At 42.0% G+C, this 18,105-nt stretch overlaps 1 protein-coding gene and 1 non-coding gene across 6 annotated transcripts in view; one reads left to right on the forward strand and one right to left on the reverse strand.

The window, feature by feature from the left end:
• The window catches only part of LOC105945774 (acyl-CoA (8-3)-desaturase-like), a 37,866-nt gene that overhangs the window by 13,294 nt on the left and 6,467 nt on the right, over positions 1 to 18,105 (reverse strand). The gene's annotated exons all lie outside the window — the stretch shown is intronic.
• On the forward strand, positions 3,405 to 5,242 carry LOC101731773. Its single transcript, XR_004223347.1, has 2 exons — positions 3,405 to 3,838; positions 3,928 to 5,242. It is a non-coding gene; the product is annotated as an uncharacterized LOC101731773 (transcript).

Genomic DNA, 18,105 nt, shown 5'->3' on the forward strand with positions numbered 1-18,105 from the left:
GTTTCCTAGGAATTCTGCTCTGCCTGGAGCTTTGTCCATAGTTATTTGGCACAGAACTACAGCTCCCAGCATGCCCTGGTAGCCTTTGCAGCTGCCTTCTGAACTAAGAAACGCAAGCAGGGGGTCGGTACAACATGGCATAGATTTTTCAGCAGGGACTGGGCAGTATGTTCTAATAGAAGGAAGGAAGGATGGTGCCAAATACGGGGAAATGCTGCAACCTGTTCACCCTAATTTATACGGGAACTTCACCTTTAATGTCGTTATTGCTGCAAAAGCCGCAGCATGATTTTTCATTACCTGAGATAACGTCACATTACACAGAAATCAGATTTCAGAAATTTGAATGAAAATATCACAGAGAATAAATATCAGTTTTGGGTTTTTGATTTTTTTTATAAAATGGGTGGATTGGTCGGGGGGAATACTGTGAATATAATGCAGTGTATCCTGATCTGTATAGCAGAGAGGGCCGGACCATGGAACTTACAATCTCTTCTTCATTTCTGTTTCCAAATAAAGTGAAATTCTGTGCGAGAAAGCGATTTTCAAGCGTCTTCAAGGCGATTTTCTTGTGATAATCAGCGACTTTTCAATTTTTTCAGCTTCTCTTTGGAAAAACCATCTTCCATTGACATCAGCTGATATTTCTTTTTTTCTTTACCCAACTGCTCTTTTAAGAGCAAAACCACTAGGGCGCAATGCCATTCTGCGCCCCCCGGAGGAAGGTAAGGCTCCTGCTATGGATTTCATTTAACTCAAGGGTTTTGGTGTAAAGTATAGAATGTTAACCCATTCAGTGACACACAGAGCAGGGTTCTGCCCATATGGGGCTCTTTAATGAGCCTGAATAAATATCTACTTCTATATGGGGCCAATTTATCCCAGAATCAGACACTTTATTCAGACAGTTCCTTCCTATCCAGGGGTGAGACCCTGTGACTGCTGGGGGCCCAGGGGGTGTATTGGGCACGGGGGGGTGGGAAGTCTCATTCCCAAGGTTTAGAGGGCCCTAAAGTGACTTTGCTATGGGGCCCAGTAACTTCTAATTACACCACCCATCTGTTACTTACTGAGTATCCTATCTCTTACTGAGTAAGGCAAGGGGGAAGGGCATGTTCCACACGGGGTAGTACCATTTTGTTACTCAGCAAGTATTGGGCCGAATAATGTCCCTTTAAACTAACAGAATCTTTTAATTTTCCCTCAGCGGACGGCTGAATCCGGATGCCTCTCCGAAATTTATAAGGTGAGTAGAAAGCCTCTGTAGGGGTTGCTAGACTTGAGCATGGAATTTGGGAGTTGGTTTGGTGATGCCCCCCCCACCTTCCAATTGCTTCTGTCTTACAAAAGTTTTTTCATGCCCCTCCTTCCCAAAAGTTCCTCCCCTTCCTGTCTGCCCCCATTGTAGGTAATACATATTTAGTTATCTATAAAATCCCCTGTTAATTCTATTTATCTATTTTTCCCAGCCTCCTGATGGTCGGCTCACCAAGGAGATGCAAATCGGAGAGGGCGGCACTGGAGCCGTGTTCATGGTAAGGGACCAACCAAATTCCTAGAGAGCAGGGGGAGCTGAAAGCAAGTTTAAAGTGCTATCACTATCCCTGCTATGCACATTTTCCATTTCCAATATTTCTGTCAGTTTGTTCCCAATATGAGTCTTTATATTTCTAGCTATTACTGAATGTCAGTTGAACCTTTCTGTGTGTGTTACAGGGCCATCACCATCGCAGAGGTAAGGTAGCCGTCAAGATGGCCAACATCACTTGGGTAAGGTTTCTTTATAGTTCCTTTCTCCATATCATCCCTATTGTGTGGCTGCCTATGTGAGCTAAAGGGTTTCTATTATTCCTCTCCAGGATGAGGAGTCAGTCTGCCGAGAGGTAAACTTTCTCCTGAAGTTCAGCAGGCACAGGAACATCGCCTCTTACTATGGAGCTTATTACCACCCTGCTCCAAACAAGGAGTCATCGGAGTATCTGGAAGTAAGAAATTGTTTGTTGCATCACATTCATCCCTTATGTGCCAAAGAGACCTCCATTGGAGGTGATAAAATACATACATGGCCTGAAATCATTCTTTCCTATTGCAGCTTGTCCTTGAGTACTGCAGCGGCGGCTCCCTGTACGACTTGATCAACAGCACCAAAGGCCAATCCCTGAAGGAGACCTGGATTGGCTTTGTCTGCAGGGAGGTATTGAAGGTAAACTTGGATTAACCCCATGTGTCTTTGTTGGGAATAATTAGCCAAATGTCTGTTATATTCTTATAACCTACATCTCAATCTCCCCAGGCTCTCAACCACGTTCACCACCACCGGGCCGTTCACAGGGACATCAAGAGCCCCAACGTGATGCTCACCAAGAAGGGTAACATCAAACTCAGTGAGTAAAATTTATAGTTGTAAGATGAATGGATGGGGGGACGCTGTAAATATAAAGTACAGAGGGTATCATGATACTGGGTGAAAGTGAATTTTCCATTTATATGTATTATCTGTCATTTCAGTCGATTTTGGACACTGCTGGGACCTGGACCCACAGACAGGGAAGTGCAACGAGGGTGATGGGACTGCGCACTGGATGGCACCCGAGACCTTTAGGAGGAAGGACAGGAAACCGGAATACGACACCAAAGTATGTTGTAGAAGCAGTAGCAGGACCCAATGGCTTTTATGTCTCTGCACAAATGGGTGCTCTATTCAGTAAAGGCCAGTTAAACATGGGGCCATTTCTTCTATCAGTACTAAGCGGCTGAGTTCTAATTGGTTCTGTGTTTTCTATTCATTGTATGCAAGCACGTTAGAACCCCCGGTAATACGTAACTGACTCACCCGCTAACCCAATTCTATCCTAATGCTCTTTGGTGTCTTCTTTTCCAGTGTGACATCTGGTCCCTGGGAATCACTGCCATCGAAATGGCCGAGGGAAAAACACGTAAGTGAATCACAACAATTGTGGGTCTCTGTAAATTGTAACCAAGGATATAGCTTCATGTTTGAAGGGACTGATATATATATATGTTTTTAACTTTTAGCATACGCCGATCAGGAACTAGTGTCGGACCTGATCATCAACAACGACTCTCCACGACTCAAATCAAGAACCTGGTGAGTCCTTCCCAGCTCATGTCACTGTGCGATGCTGATACTGCAACTCTGTGTGTCTCTCTCACTTCTCCATAAATAGATCAGAACTAGATAGATAGACAGATAGATAGATAGATAGACAGACAAAGATAGATGATAGATAGATAGATAGATAGATAGATAAATGATATACTTCACATCAGGAACCCCATTGGGTTCACTGTATTTCTTTACTCACCATCCCCCCAAATCTTTGGGACAATGATTAGATTTTCACTAATATTGTATATTAATATTGTACATAAGGCCAGAACCCTAGTGACCCCCATCTATTACTGCAATCCCCATTCCCCCCAAACCTTGGGTACCAACTGGCAACACAGCTCATAGCTGAACTGAATTAAACAGGGTTCATCAAACAAAGCAATACCCTGTATATGTAGCTAAACACAATATATCAAAGATATTCCACTTAGTAATGAAGATGCTTCAGCCCTTATCTCTCTCCTTGGAATCTTATATATCATCTGTTTTGCACTAGACAGAGCTAAAAGCCCTTACTTTTTTCCAGGTCACTACATTTTGTGTCCTTTTTGAAGTCGTGCCTTGAGAAGGATCCTTCCCAGAGATGGAGTGCGAAAGAACTACTGCAGCACCCGTTCATTGCTGAACTGCCCCCTGTGAAGACCATCAGGGCTGAAATTGAGGAACACCTTCGGGCTGTGCAGAACCGGCCGGCCGAACAAGGTGAGGGAATCCGTTATATGTATAGAATTGGGGTCTGTAGCTGTTCAGTTTTGGGTTTTTCTTTACTGTGATTTTATTTACCTATACAGGATTGAGAGTAGCTCGCTGGGCCAGAAAACATCTCCAGCGGGCCAGGGAACATCTACGCGGGGCCAGGGAACATCTACGTGGGACCATGGAACATCTACGTGGGACCATGGAACATCTCTGGCTTCGCTGGGCCATGGAACATCTAGGGCAAGCCAGGAAACATTTACGCGGGGCCATGGAACATCTACGGCCTCGCTGGGCCATGGAACATCTACGGCCTCGCTGGGCCATGGAACATCTACGGCGAGCCTGTGACTTCTGCGCAACTGGAACATCGGCAGAACAGAAGGAGGCTCAGCAAATGGCCCTGGAGGGTTTTGCCTGAGTGTCATCCTGTGGCCAATAACATCAAGTGCCCAGGGTGAGTCTCCTGATTAACATCCAAGGAGTAAATGTAAGCACTATGTTTTTGCCAGGTCAGCACATCTGCAGCTCCCTCACATGTAGCTACCGCAGGTCCAACAGTAGTGTCTCCTTTTAAAAATGACTGCAACTCCACCAGCAGTCTCTGAATTTAACATCTATATTTCAAATTACCAACAGTGGTGTCCACTTTTGAGTTTTGCAGCTCCACAAGTTGGATTCTTACTTTTAACACCTCCAACAGTGGCACCTAGTTCTTTTTATTCACCTTTGGCTCCACCACCAGCCTCTATTTCTCATTCTGCTGCACCTCATGCTAATGCGCCCCTAGTATTTACAGCACCATCAGCATTACATATATCACCTACCTCAGCTCAAACAGGGTTTTATTTCAGAAATCCACCATCATTGTCTGTTTTACTAACAGCAGCTCCATCATCGTCATTAGCTAATTTTCAGATTATTGCAGCTCCACCAGTGGTATCTTGCCTTCAACAGCTGCATATCAGACAACACAGTTTAAAAGTAATATCTTTTCCCCCAATAGTTCCTTCTCTTCAAAACAGCTTTTGACACCTTCTCATTGACATTTTAACCACCTTACAGCACCCACCAAAATTGATGCCCCTTAAAATGATTATCTTTTCAACTGCCCAACACTGCTACAGTGCCCCCACAGGTGCCTCCTCTTCTCCACTTAGTATAAGTTGATCCAGGGACTTGTCCGATTGCCCTTTTGGGAGTCAGGAAGGAATTTTTACCCCCTCTGAGGCAAATTGGCTCCGGCTTCAGATGAGGGTTTTTCGCCTTCTTCTGGACCAACTAGTAAATAGGCCTTTCCAACTTAAATTACATGAGTCTTTTCCAACTTAAATTAAGATGCATGAATCCAAAATATACCAAAATAACATCTTTTTTATAAATAAATATTGAATACATTTTATGAATGTTTATTGGTGTTTTATTGGTGTTCCTGTATTCTTTTGGTCCCATAGTATTGCCAGGGAGCTTTAGAGATAACGCACACCTGTAGTGCAAGGGAAACAGTGGTGTAAATAAGGCTCCTGCAGACTCCGCAATGGGGGGCTCCCGAGCCCTGAAGGGCCCCCACTGCCACCAGGATCTGAGGGGCCCGTCACCTCTAAAATCACCTGGGGATGCATCCGGAAGAGTTGCGTTTCGTCACTAGTGTGGGCGGAGGGAATGAGCCTGGGGTGGAGGGTGGGAGCGAGCAGGTGGGACTGGGAGGGAGGGAGCAACCAAGCGGGAGGAGGGACTGGGAGCAAATGAGCAGACGGGACTGGGTGGGAGGGAGCAAATGAGTGGGAGGAGGGACTGGAAAGGAGCGAGGGGATTGAAAGGGAAAGGATGGAAGAGAATGAGGTGGTGATTGGAAGAGAGTGAGATGATGGGAAGGGGGGTCCGAATAGGGAGGGGTCTAGGGGAGAAAGTGATTCATGCTCCATTGTTCTGGTGCAGTTAGAGGCAGCAGCAGTGAGAGACAGTCCTCTGTCCTGGTCCTGCACTACATAATAACCTGACTATCTGGCAATTTTGGGGCAGAGGTACTGTATGGTTAGGATCATTGTTATAAGAGAAGTTTAGCCAGTCCATATATGTTATAGTTACTTCAAAAAGAAAAAATCTATATTTAATATCGTGATTGCCATTGGCTAATATAAATGACAGAGGCATCGAAAGTTCCTCATAGGGGGGCCCCTGAAAGTTCCTCTGCAGGGAGGCCCCACAAACTCTAGTTACGCCACTAAAGGGAAGAAGGGTAAGTGAAAAAAGAAGGTGGAATCAATAGGCAGGGGTGGCAGAAATGGGTGAAAAGTGACACTAATAATGAAGAAATAAAAGCAGAGAATAAGTCATGTCTGGGCCCCATGTCTGGGCCCAGTTCTTGATTAAGGAAGGAGTTTTGGTCAGTGTCCGAGCCTTGAAGGAGACTTCATAGTGTTTAAATAATCACATATAAAAGGAATATAGTGCCTATATAAACATGTCACTGGGGTCAGTACATTGTGAGACTGGGCTTAGGAAGTACAGAATTATTAATATGTCACTACCCTCAGTACATTTTGGGACCATCTGGGACATTACTGCAATGAGTACCCTTTGGGACTAAGCGAGACCCATATACGTTACTATCTATGGTACACATTGGATCTGTAAAGAACTGATACATAAACATGTAAGTGTCATTATAACACTTTTGTCCTATATGAGAGCAGCTCATAAATATTAGGCTAATGGTGCACAGGGCACTTTGGCACCCATGGGAAATCGCCTCTCCTGCAGGCCACAGAGAACCTGAAAATTGCTTTCCATCCCTATGAACATTTCATGTGTAAAGTGTTTTACATGCAGTCATTTGGACTACAAAGCACCCAGCCTGTCATCAGCCCTTAGGGAAAGCTCCAGGAGCCCTTGCCCAAAGGAAACTGTGCGTAATTTAATCTACATTTACTGATACCCCTTTGCTTTGTAATTTATATATTTTGCCCTAGTACCCTGCAGAGCACAGTGATACAGAGTCTTGTCCTGCTAAAGTGGGAGCTTCAAACGGTAGGACTGTTGGACCCTAAAGCAATGCAGCAGCCTTTGCCCCAATATGAGTCCATGCAGTTAATGATTATTCCAGGTTTTACTTGCCCTTTAATGAGAGGCAGGGTAGGAGGCAGAGCAAGAGTTAAGATTATTTAATTGCAGGGTAAGGCTGTATCAGCTTCATAGTTTTGTTTGGCCAAGGCCTTTTATTAAAGCTGATTAATAATTAAGTTGGGCGCATGGGGACCATAGATTTTTATTCAGCTCCCATATTATCAGCCAACTGGGGCCCCTAGGTAAGGGGGCAAGCCAAAAAGTAGATTGAGACCCTTATTTAATAAAAATCCCTCACATACAGTTAGGGTTTCCCCCTCTTCTGCCTGGGAACTCAGGGTAGGGAGGCAGGGCGGGCCGCATTGTCACGGAGCAGGGCTATGATGCGACGATTGGCCAATTGCCACATCAGTCTTCAAGAATCCTGCCCAGTTTCCAAATTGGGAAAACCAGGCAGGCAGCTTTGACCCTACAGAAAACCCGGCTGTCCAGGTCAAAATCGGACAGGTGGCAGCCCTACATACTGTCATGCCCTAAGGGGCACGAAATAATGGGGCCCAGTAAGGTAAAGTTTTCTGCCCCTCTCCCCCCAACACAACAGAATCAGCATTGAATCAGTAAATATCACTATAGGACTATTAAGGCACCACGTCACTGTAGGCTCTTTAAGCAGGCACCTACTCTAAGCTAAATTGCAATTAATTTTAGATTTTTTCTGCATTTGTAATGTGCAAATAAGAGCCATTTGGTTTAACCCCTTGGTCTAAAAAATACGCAGCCCTAATTAGGGCAATTGAAGAAGAGATTCGTTTTCCTGCTGGCATTCTGCACTGCATCTTAGATCTCTAAAGAAAGAGAAAAGAATGTACAGCTTTGCTCAGTGGTACGTAAAATCAAAAGGAATCAGATACCTGCAAAAACATTGTTGTAAGGGACTCTAATGGTTAATAAAATCACTGGCACCCAGGGGCCCTAATGGTTTTTAAGAACAAACAAAACACATTAGTGACCAGGGTCCTCATGTTTAATAAAAAAATGTTTGGTGGCCAGGGTCTCTAACAGTTAATACTTTACCCAGTGATCCCTAATGGTTAAATAAACACACACCCTGGTGGCCAAGGCCCCCTAAAGGTTTAAACCTACATATTATTGGTGGTAAGGGGCCCCTAAAGGTTAAAAAATTGGTTACTTCCTCTTCCTCGGCAGCAGCTTCCTTTGTGACATTCGGCTCTAACAATGATTTGCATCTTTCTGCACGGGGCAGGCCACAGGCAGTCTTGTAAGGTTGTGGCCCATATGTACTAACATCACATGTATGACGGGACAACCCAACTGGATTAGCTGCTGGCCACCAATGAATTTAAACACAGCAGGTGGGAGGGTGAACTAAACTGGCCAGTATTAGGTATAGGGGTCCCAGCTAATCTGTGGGAGTGCAGCACATTGGGGCCCTGCTTAAAACTAGAAATCCACCAGGCTTGGGATGACTGTCACCCTGTCCCCTCTGATTGCAGCCCTGCATGCCTTTGATCTGCCCAAGTATGCCCAAATTATACCCCTGATCCACCCAAACACCAACCAGCCCTGTCCCCTTCATGACCCAGTCTGTAACCCCCTGATGGTCTCCTGTCTGGATATAAAGCTCAGCGTGTGATGATGTTATTTGCATCTGTTTTTGTACTCAGTACTTGCATTAGTAAATGTGCCTTAGTGTATTGCTCCCTAATATTGCAGAATTATGCAGTAAAGCAGCTCAGTGTTACAGAATATAACAGATCTCCTGTGATGCTAAGAAATATTTGCACAAAAGCCAACGCCATTACACAGTTTGAAAAAATCACTTTATTGTTGAAATACAATCAGATAATGCTGACATTCATGGCTGACTGGCCTATTGGGACACCAGGAAATCCAAGGGAGCCCTCTCATTGGTCAAGCCTATGTCTTAGAGTAGTCCATTTGCAAACCCTTCACCTAGGATGTACATGGCCACTGAGAGAGACCCTGGCCCTTCTCTGTTACTGCCTGCCTGCATCTCTATCCCTATAATTGTATAGAAAGGTTCAACCTTTATTTATATATCACCCACGCTGACCCATCACTGAGCTGATTTCTGGCTATTAGCTTAATTGGAAAGGATACAGCGGCATCCATAGGCATCGTCACTGCCAGTCAGCCCAAAGTTATAGTATGCCTAATCAGAATGCTCATTTAGGCTTTTGCCAGGGCATGGGTGTGCCCCTGTACCAACTGGGTCACTTGTCTCATAATTGGTCTGAATGCAGTCAGGCCAGTCTGTGGTCTGGGCCCTATGTGCCCATGATTTAGATGCAGCCGGGCAATAATGCACATAGAATAAAGAAGAAGTGGCAGGTAATGCAGAGCATTCAGGAATGAAGACAAAGTGATAATGAAGGAGAAGCAACTGGAAAGAAAAGTTAAGTAAGAAATACAAACATGAAAAAAGAAAAAGGTTTAAAAAAATAAAGGTGGGAGTAGAATCCACTGGATGCAAAGTTTGGCTAAAGTTTGTCATGGGACAAGGAGTAGGGAAAAGAAGGAGCAAAGGAAGAAGCTGAGTGGAGACAATATGCCGAATGGGCCCCCGAGAAAAGCTTTTATGGTTGGTCCTAGCAGCCAAGTCAGACACTGGTCATATTCCCATATACAATCAATAGGGTGCCATAGTCACGTGAGATGGGGAAGAAAGTGTAAGTGAAGTGGCATAAAAAAATACAAAAGTCCCCTGAACCAGCGAGCACTGGCGTTTAAAGGCCAAGTATTTACAGCTCTGTGAGTATCAAACACAGCAGTAAAACCACAGTCAGCGGTGCAGGAGAATCACTTCCTCTCAGTTCTTAATGGAGAAAAGTTTATTAATCAACCTTTGGTAACTGTGCTTTAAACATAATTAAATCAGTGCCATTAATTGGTTTGGCAGACATGTAGCACTATGCCGGCTCATTCTGACCCCAGCGCCTGTTTATTAGTTTGGATCAGACCCCATGCAGTCAGAGGTTGGAGCAGCAGGTCAGGCTAGAATGGCCCTTTGGCAGATTACAATATGGCACCGGGGCCAAATGGGACTTTGATAAAATGACCAACTGCAAAGGAATGTGATGGAGCACTGATAGTTACTGGCTGTGCTCTGGATGAATTTATGCAGCCTCCATGTTTGCACTGCTAAGCTTTTCTACAGGATTACATGTAACCAGACATGTAATATCTACAGCACTGGCAAACACAGAAAAAACAGGATTGGGTGAATGGCGTATCTTGCCTCGAAGCAGGGAATTTAGTTCTGACTTTATGTTAATACATCCAAGGTGCAGCTTGCTGGGTCTCCTGAGGGTGTCGCTGTAGAGTCAAATAAATAGCTAGGACATATCTGAGGAGTATTTCCACCATATAATCTTTGGGCAAACTGTATGAATGGGACTCATAACCCAGAGAGCCTTCCCTATGAATTACTGTGTAGGCCGATCTCCTGTGACACTGAAGTAGTGACATAAAGACAGCATCAGAATTATATAATATAATATTTTAAAAAAATGGTTAAGAATAGGCCATTTTTTAATATACAAAAACTTAATTGCCCTGTGTGTGTTTCTTTTAGGGTTTCACCGGATCCATAATATTTGAATACAGAAAACCTCCACTAGAGAATGGGGGTCTATTTAAGAACTGCTATAATTTGCTTTGAGTCTTTATCTACAGCTTTAATAGACTTCTGCTGCAGCTGGCCTATCACAGTCGAGCATGTAAAGATCTGCTTGTTTGTTGAGCCCCGTGCCAATGTTCATATCATAACAAGGGCCTTTGTAGATCTGATGCTCAATGGAATCTTCTAACCTGCCCCTTATCTGTAGGGCAGTGCCCACAGTATGTGAGGAAAATACTGTAATCTCAAAAGTGGAGCACTTTTTATGTAAGTGTAAATTACCCTTATTATCTATAATTAGCTGGGTTTAGGACTGCTACCCACTACCCACTGCAGATTGTTCCTTGTGTCATTGCCATAAAGTAGATGTTGCTATTTGGTTACACTCTCCTATGAACATAGGCGGAGGGTGACTTTTTTGTTTGGGGAGGCTAAATATGGGCCATACATAGACTGACCTACAGCTAATGTGAGACTTAGTGGATTCGCTGCTGGCGTAAAAAATTAACCTCCCAACTACCTCTTGCCGTTCCCACTGACTCCCAAAGATACTGTGCAAAAGTGCGGGTGCTTTTTTTAACCCTAAAATGCTTAGGATGTAAAAGCATTCATACGTGCACTTCTGTTAGGGGTCCTCTATACATTTGTGTTTGTGTTCAGTTAGCTTCAAGCGGTAGTTCACCTTTAAATTAACTTTTAATATGATGTAGAAATTGATATTCTGAGACAAGTTGCAATAGGTCCTCTTTTATTTTTAATGGTTTTTCGGTCATCCCACGCACGTTATATACAGTGAGACGCAGTCTCTATATACAAAACCAGCACATTATATGCAGTGAGATGCAGTCTTTATATATATATATAAAACCAGCAAATTATATGCAGTGAGACGCAGTCTTTATATACAAAACCAGCACATTATATGCAGTGAGGAGCAGTCTCTATATACAAAACCAGCACATTATATGCAGTGAGAGGCAGTCTCTATATACAAAATCAGCATATTATATGCAGTGAGAGGCAGTCTCTATATACAAAACCAGCACATTATATGAAGTGAGACGCAGTCTCTATATACAAAACCAGCACATTATATGCAGTGAGACGCAGTCTCTATATACAAAACCAGCACATTATATGCAGTGAGACGCAGTCTCTATATACAAAACCAGCACATTATATGCAGTGAGACGCAGTCTCTATATACAAAACCAGCACATTATATGCAGTGAGACGCAGTCTTTATATACAAAACCAGCACATTATATGCAGTGAGACGCAGTCTTTATATATAAAACCAGCACATTATATGCAGTGAGGGCGGGTAGGGGACACGGCTGACTGGGGCACCTGCAGGGCCCCTGGGGCGGGAGCCCCGGTGGGCCCTGCACCCCCCAGTCTGACACTGCTCCACTGTAACTAACTAGAAATTAAAAAAAAATGACAAAAGTAAAAGAAAAATAGAAAGTGCAAAAAACCATAACAAATATATAAAAGCACAATGAGCTTTGTCAGGGGGGAAAAGTTAACTTAACCTCCATCTGTTAGGGTAGGGGATACGGATATTATAGATATCAGGTGACAAAAAACAATTTAATTTCAGTTAGTGGGTCAGTCTTTAGAACATATATATAGTATAGTACTTGTGTATAGTACCTGTGTATAGTACCTGTGGGATTAAAACTGCAGCAAAAGTTCAAAGTTGGTTCTTGGGTAAAGTTTACAGCCTGCAGATTCTTCTTTTTCTTGTCTTCAATTCTGCACTGCCTCCAGTTTGCAAAATCTCCCGATCCCTGTCTGCATCTGCGCCTTGATTGGTCAATTTTACTGCCTGTCAAGAAAGCTGTGCTCTGATTGGAGAATCCACAAGAAGAAAGATCCAATCAGAGCACAGCTGATTTCTGCAGAACCCGGAGAAGATTTGCAGGACAGTGCAGAAACGGACCCAGGTTTTAAGGTGCCAAAGCAGGTTTGGGGAGGCTTATCCTTCCCAAGCCTTATTGAAAATCCGCCTATGTAACAAGGTCATATACCTGTATTATAAAAACTGTCTAAAAAGTAAATCTATATCACTGGTTGTCGTTTGAAGGGTGGTGGGGCTTTTGGGCTCCTGCTGCGTCACAACTGCAGTTACATTTTTATGAATTTGAAAATGTTGTCTGCAGCTGATTTCAAAGTATTTCACAGGACTGCATTACAAGAAATTTTGTTTTCCTGTACCTGAACACTGAAATCAAAGTCTTGATCTATTTTTATTTACCAGTTATTTCCATTTTTGTGTGTATGGCTCGGGGGGGCAAATATTACCTATAGGGATATGCACTTTATTAAATCACTGGAATGCTACATACAGCAACCAAGATGTACCCACATTGCATTATTTCTCCGAATCACATAAATATTTTACTTGTATTTCACTAGCTTACTAAAGTGAAATACAGTTGAGTGCCTGCGGGAGACATGTCTGTTATGAGCAGGACATGCCCACGTTAACACTGGAGATTAAATTGGTTTATTAATGAAAAAGAAGATAGTTTTTACAGAAGTTAGAAGACAGATATTACTTCAACACACCCTAGTACAAATCCGTTATTGTGCAACATCTGTCACTTTCTTCTTGCAACATCACTTTACCATACATATGTATATACACAACACACACACTCTCTTAAGTTAACTTTAGAGGAATACAGTCATGACTTTTATGGTGTAATTCTTATTTCTCAATTACACTGTTAACATAGCAAAAAATTCACTCTACCATTTCAAATATTATTCTTGAATCAACAAATATATTTTTTTTAGTTTTAATATTAGTTTGTAGGCAGCAATATCAGTGCATTGTGCCTGTGGCTGCCACCTGTCCAGTTTTGACCCAGACAGCCTGCTTTTCGGAAGGGCTGTCTGAGTCAAAAAACCCTGCCGGTTTCCAAATTAAGAAAACCAGGCAGGACTCACCGAGTTTGAAGTCGCAATTGGCGAATCAGCGTCATAGCCCTGCCCCCGTCACGTCACCGACTGCCCCCTGTGACATCACCACCAGCCACCTGTCTGGAGAAAAAAGCTGGCAGAGGTGGCAACCCTAATTTTGCCCGATTCTGAGCTTTCAGAAATAGCCAGCATGCTACACATTAAAATTGTTTTCAGATAATATATTGTTTCTCCTACTCCCATGTAACTGGAGGAGTCCCAAGCCAGACTTGGATTTCTTACCATTGAGTGCTATTCTGATATCTACTGAGAACTACTATCTTGCTACCTTCCCATTATAACTCCAACTTGCAGCTCAGCAGTAAGGGTGACTGACGTTTATCAGAGCACAAGTCACATGTCTGTGGTACCCTGGGAAATGAAGAATATGGCTAGCCTCATGTAAAATTTCAAAATTAAATATAAAAAAATCTGTCGTTTTTGAGAAATAGATTTCAAAGCAGGAAATTCCAGGCATTCCATTGTGGTCCTCAATTAATTTAATAAAAAAATGCTATTTCTACCCCAGAGGAAAGTGCACATATCATAAGGCAATCAAAAAATTGCACAACAAACTGCAGCCTTGTGGCAGAGCTGTCACATCAGTGGGTGGAGAAATGGTTTGAGGAGGGTCGGGGAATGTGGGAACATAGAGTAAAAAAGAGATATCTGATCAATAACCTGCTGTGTAACTAGAAGAACAGATACAAACTTAAATTTAAGAAAGAAATTTTTATGGTGTAACTTGTCCTATGTGTGCTGAGAAACAAGAATAGACTTTTTAAAGGACATGTAAACCCTACATTTTCCTACCATGTATATAAGTTGGGCACATCTCCTCTACCCATGTCACATAATTTGTACTGCATATATCCCCTCCATTTGCCAGCACCCTCACATTTTCCTAAAGCAAATAGCAGCTTTCACCCCATGGCTATCTGACATCATCAGTGACATTTACATCAGCAAACAGCACATGTGCACTAGAAAGTTTATGCAATGAAGAAAGCAGGCTTACACAAGCAGAACTTACTTTGATAAAAAGTCCTGCTTGAATTAACGACTGTAATGGTTAAGCTGAGCTCAGTACAGAAGGTTAGGAGAAAAAACATGTTTCTCCAGCAGAGTGCACAGCTAGAGTAATGTTTCTATGGAAACCAGCAGTGTCATCTCTTCATTGGCCGCTAGACCAGAGGGTGTGTTTGGAAACCTGAGAACAGAGCATGCTAAGTAAGCCAAGAGCCAAAGTCAATTCCAAAGGGAGGGGAGCTGCGTGGGTAAGAAGAGGAGAAGGAATACCAAGTGATTAAGAGGATGCTGCGGCCTTACTATTAACATTTTAACAACTGCTGTTCACTATTTACATTTTTTTGTGGGGGGTTTGCATATCCTTTAATATAACACCCATTGGAATGAAGTGAATTAAATAGCTGTGTCGATGTGTTGAAATGAGTTCAGGTTCTCGTGTACTGAATACACGCTCCTCAAACCAAATCACTCAGGGAAAACAATGCAGGCAATTTTTTTCCACAGGGAATAAATAGTTAAATCCAAAACTGTAATGCTTTATGGCTCTGTTGAAATTACTGATAAACATAAAAAAATTGTACAACGATTACTATATTGAGCAATACACACAATTGATTCAGGTTTACAATCTGTTGCAGTCTTAATTGCTCTTCTTAATGGTGATTATGTCTACATGTATGGGATCTGTTTTACAGAGACCTGTTATACAGAAAGCTCTGAATTATAGAAAAGCCATCTCCCATAGACTCTGTTTTAATCAAGTAATTCCAATTTCTAAAAATTACATCCTTTTTCTCTGTAGTAATAAAACAGTGAATGGTAAATGATCAAAACTAAGATACAGGTATGAGATCGGTTATCCAAAAAAACCCTTATCCAGAAAGCTTTAAATCTCCCATTGACTCCATTATAATCAAATTATTCTAATTTTTAAAAATGATCTATCTTTTTACTGTAATAATAAAACAGTAATTTGTGCTTAATGCCAACTAAGCTATAGTTAATCCTTTACTAGAGGCAAAACAATGCCATTGGGTTTAATTAATATTTAAATAATTTTTTAGCAGACTTAGGGCCCGATTCACTAAAGTCCGAAATAAGGAGTGCTATTTATAGCATGCGTTAAAAATCTTATCACTTCTTATTTTTCGCTCGATTCACTAAAAGGACACTTGCCATAATTAAGAAGCGATGTTCTTGGCATTATTTATCTTGCGACGACATATTTTCAAGCAATATATTACGCAGCGCACAACATATTACACAGCACGTTGCTTGAAAATATGTCGTCGCAAGATAAATAACGCCAAGAACATCGCTTCTTAATTATGACAAGTGTCCTTTTAGTGAATCGAGCGAAAAATAAGAAGTGATAAGATTTTTAATGCATGCTATAAATAGCACTCCTTATTTCGGACTTTAGTGAATCGGGCCCTTAGGGGCAGATTTATCAAAGTCCGAATTTCGGATAATTAAAAGTACAATTGGCAAAAATTTGGAGTAAATATGATAATTTCGGATGTGTGTTAATTGCGCGAAATTCCTATGGTCATACAAACATATTGTGGTACGATCCGAAAGTTACAAAATTTTCGTATCCAAACAATCATAAACGGCGCAAAAAACTTTCTGACTTTGAACCTTCAATGCATGATTTTGGAAGCCTCCCATAGCACTCAATGGCACCCTGCAGCTCCAACCTGGCCAAAAGAAAGTCACGATACCGAAGCTTGAATGAATTCCGAAACTTTCGTAGTCGTTGCAACACACAAACGGACGCAAAGCACGAAAAAGTTGCAGAAATTAACGAAAATGTTGTGGAAAATACACAAAGTTCTATAAATTTGAAAAAATTTGATTTTTTTGTAATCGTACCCATTTGGACTTTGATACATCTGCCCCCTAAAGGAATAGTTGAGTGTAAAAATGAAACTGGGTAAAATAGTCTGCGCAAGATAAAAAATGTTTTCAATGTAGTTAGTTGGGCAAATATGTAATCTATATAGGCTAGAGTGAGCTGATGTCCAACATAATAGCCAGAACACTACTTCCTGCTTTACAGCTCTCTAAGCTGTTAGCAGTCAGTAAGTGATTTGGGGGGGGGGGTTGAAATCTAGGACATAACTGTTCAGTTAGTTTCCTTTTGAATCTGACCTGCATGCTCACAAACTAACTGAACTGTTATGTCCCATGGTTCCCCTCCCCTTAAAGTCACTGACTAACTAAGAGGTTAGAGAGCTAAAAGCAGGAAGTAGTGTTCTGGCTATTATGTTAGACATCTGCTCCCTCCAGCCTTTATAGATGACATTTTAGCCCAAGTAACTATATTATAAATATTTTTAATCTTGTGCAGTATATATTTAACCCAGTTTCATTTTCAAAATTAACTGTTTCTTTACGGTACGGAGAACCAAATTACAAAAAGACCCCTTATCCCCACAACAAATTTGTAGAATTGAAGGCATAGCCAGTCTGGCACCTTCTTTATACCCTCTCCTTTCTTTAATCAATGAAGCAATCAGATTAGCAAGTAGGACCACTCCCTTTCAATAATGTATATAGGTGCTTTTTTACATTGTTAAATGAATGAATCATGCACCCATATGCCTAGATAGTGATAAAAGGACAAGTGTTGGCTTAAGGAGGCAATATTTACAAATTAGATAACAAATGTAAAAGGGCATACTTGCTCAATTCCTATACCTGAAAACAGTACTAAAAAATGCTGTACCATTAAACTGACAATAAACACCAATTCAGTCTATTTCCAACTGAACTGCATGATCAATTTTGAACACATAAGCCCCTAAAAAAACAATTATTAGATCACCTTCTGGTGCGATTGGAACCACAAAACCAGACTGATCAATGACCAGTTTCAATGCATGGTGATGTTCAGTAGCATCTAAAATTTCCCATTACTTTGCGATAATAAAAGAAAAAGAATCTTTGGTGATTAACAAGGAGCAGTATAAGGAAGAGAATGCATGGCACGTCTTCTTGTGCATCAGCCTCGTCTCATTTAGTAAAATGAACTGCATGTGCATTTCATTCCAAATCAGACAAAATTGCATGGAAGTCCGCCTTCCATCATTTTCAGTATTTGGCATGTGCCTCATCCTTTAGGTGCAAGTGCTCTGTGTGTGCCTACTGATGCTGGGCACAAAGGGAACAGTAGCTCCAGGGTTCCTTGACATCAATGAGAGCAGCAGTGCTCAATTCAGAATAGAAGGCAAAAATAAGGTACTGTGCGTACCTATATGGAAAAGCAAAGAGCACATTTTGACACACATAGCTTTAATGGACAAGGAAAGGCTAAGTCACTTGGGTATGCCAAAATGTTAGGCACCCCCAAGTGACTTTAATCGCTTATCTTGTACCCTGGGCTGGTGCCCCTGTTAGGAGAAAACAGCACCAGCCCGGGGTACCTGTACCGCAGCTCTTCCTCCTTCGCTTTTGGAAGGACTAAGGACAGGCACATGCGCAGTAGAGTGAAAAGCCGACTTCTCTGTTAAAGTTTGGCTTTTCACTATACTCCGCATGCGCA

This window comes from Xenopus tropicalis, chromosome 6 (genome assembly GCF_000004195.4).
Source record: "Xenopus tropicalis strain Nigerian chromosome 6, UCB_Xtro_10.0, whole genome shotgun sequence".
In the NCBI taxonomy this organism is placed as follows: Eukaryota; Metazoa; Chordata; class Amphibia; order Anura; family Pipidae; genus Xenopus; species Xenopus tropicalis.